A 2434-nucleotide genomic window follows, 5' to 3' on the forward strand; every position below is an offset into this window, starting at 1 on the left:
TGGAAACTCGAAAAAGTAACACGATCAATCAGCATAATTATGTTTAGCGCGTTCATGTAACGCATAATATGATTGGTCGTTACTTATCGACTCTCATGGGATAGCACCCTAAAACATTTTCTAAATATTTGTATTGAAGCACAGGGAAGATAAGAATTATACTACTGAGGCGAGTAATGATTTTTGATTGGTTACTTAATATTTGCTAAGAATAATGAATTTGTCCTTTGGGCGACTCGACATTCTCCACGTCACAAAGAAACTAGCTGCCAGGATTCGGTGGCAGGACAGAAGTTTATTAAGTTTATTTATACAGTGAGAGGAAAAAATATTCGTACAAGAACATATTTTATTAAAAAAATCTTATTTGTACAAAATAAACATTAATTAGCAATTTTATACAATGAACTGAATGAATTTTATATTCTGTTCTAACATAAATAAACGAGCTTCGTATTTCTGAAATTTTAGAAGCTAAATTTCTCGATTGTATAAATATTTTTTGATCATCCAAACAATACAATTTTTAATTTTCGCTTATTTTTTAGATAATATATTTTCTATAATTAATACACATCTTTTTGGTACATATTGGTATATTGTATATTGATATATATTGATATTGAATTAGCAAGAAAGTAATTGCGGTTTTTACTGGTAGATGTGTTGATTGAAGTTTTTGGTACTTTGACGTTTCGAAGTGTCAAAGTTACATGTTTGTTTGACAGCTGATACTTTAGTCTTCATTCAATAAAAAAATTACATCGAAGTTTTTAGTTTTTGTTCAGTAATTGTTTAAGTATGGAGTGTAAAAATGAGCATTTTCGTCATGTTTTGCTTTTTTGTTTCTGAAAAGAAATGAAAGCATCTGAAGCTCATAAGGAGTTACGTGTTATGTATGGTAATGAAGCCTTAAAAGAATGATAATGTCAAAATTGACTTGCCAAATTCCGTTCTAGAGATTTTTCACTCAAAGATAATCAACGTTCTGGTCGACCTACTGATGTTGATGACTGAATCAAAGCCACAATTAAATCGAATCGTATAAGTGTGCGGGAAATAGCAGAGATTAAATGTATCACACACAATAATTGAAAATCACTTGAAATGTTTTGGAGTCATTCAATAGCTCGAAAAAACTCGATATTTGGGGGGGGGGGGTTCTCATGAATTGAAAAAAATTCATTTAGTACAATGAATCAACATTGTTGTATCTCAAATCGCAATAAAATCGATCCTTTCTTGAAACGAATTATTATGGGTGATAAAAAATGGATCGTCTATAATAACATCAATCGAAAACGATCATGGTCCAAACCTAATGAACCAGCACAAACTTCATCGAAAGCCAAACTGATTAGAAAAAGATAATGCTGTCAATTTGGGATTTCGAAAGTATTTTGAGTTGTTTCCAAGGAATCAAACGCTTAATTCAGATGTTTACTGCCAACAACTAATGAAACTGGAGGAAGCAATCAAAGAAAAATGGCCAGAATTAGCGAATCGCAAAGGAATCGTCTTTCATTATGACAATGCAAGATCATACACATCTTCGGCCACGCGGCAAAAATTATTGGAGCGTGGTTGGGATGTTTTGCCACATGTGTCCACCATACTCACCTGATCTTGCACCCTCGTACTATCATTTATTTCGATCATTGCAAAACTCTTTGAATGGAATAACTTTCACCAATGACGATGATGTCAAATCGCACTTAGTTAAGTTTTTTTGTCGATAAGGATCAGAAATTTTATGAACAAGGGATTATAAAGCTGCCAGAAAAATGGCAAAAGATCATTGATAATAATGGACAATATATTGAATAAAGTTATTTCGTTATACAAAAAAATTGGTTGTAGCTTTCTTTTAAAAAAACGCAATTACTTTCTTGCCAACTCAATATAATTTTAAGAAACACAGTCTATTTTATTCTTTATGAATAAATTATTAATTATCCAAGAAAGAATCCATCAATTAAACGTCGAATTGACGTTAAGTTATAGTGCGTACGGGGAGATGCTATTAATGCTACTTCTATCATTTCATTTTCGTTGTTTTTACGTATTAGACGTAAAATAAAGATAGAAGGACACAAATAGCGCTAATAGCGTCTCTCCGAATGCATCTTATGTTGAAATCATTGTATCGATATCAATTCGATGATTCATTTCTTGCTGGATAATATTTATTTTTTAAAAATAAAATTTTATTTAAAAACATTTTCTTTCTATACGAATACTTTTTGCACTCAGTGTGTGTAAAGTGATGGAGATCAGGGTATCGATCATGTAACTTTTTCTTTAGAATGGAAATGTGAAAAGTGAAAATTTTTTTGTATTGTACATTACACACACACACACACACACACACACACACACAAAATGTTTTATATATATATATATATATATATATATATATATGGACATATTTTAT

Source organism: Atta colombica, unplaced genomic scaffold (genome assembly GCF_001594045.1).
Source record: "Atta colombica isolate Treedump-2 unplaced genomic scaffold, Acol1.0 scaffold126, whole genome shotgun sequence".
Lineage (NCBI taxonomy): Eukaryota > Metazoa > Arthropoda > Insecta > Hymenoptera > Formicidae > Atta > Atta colombica.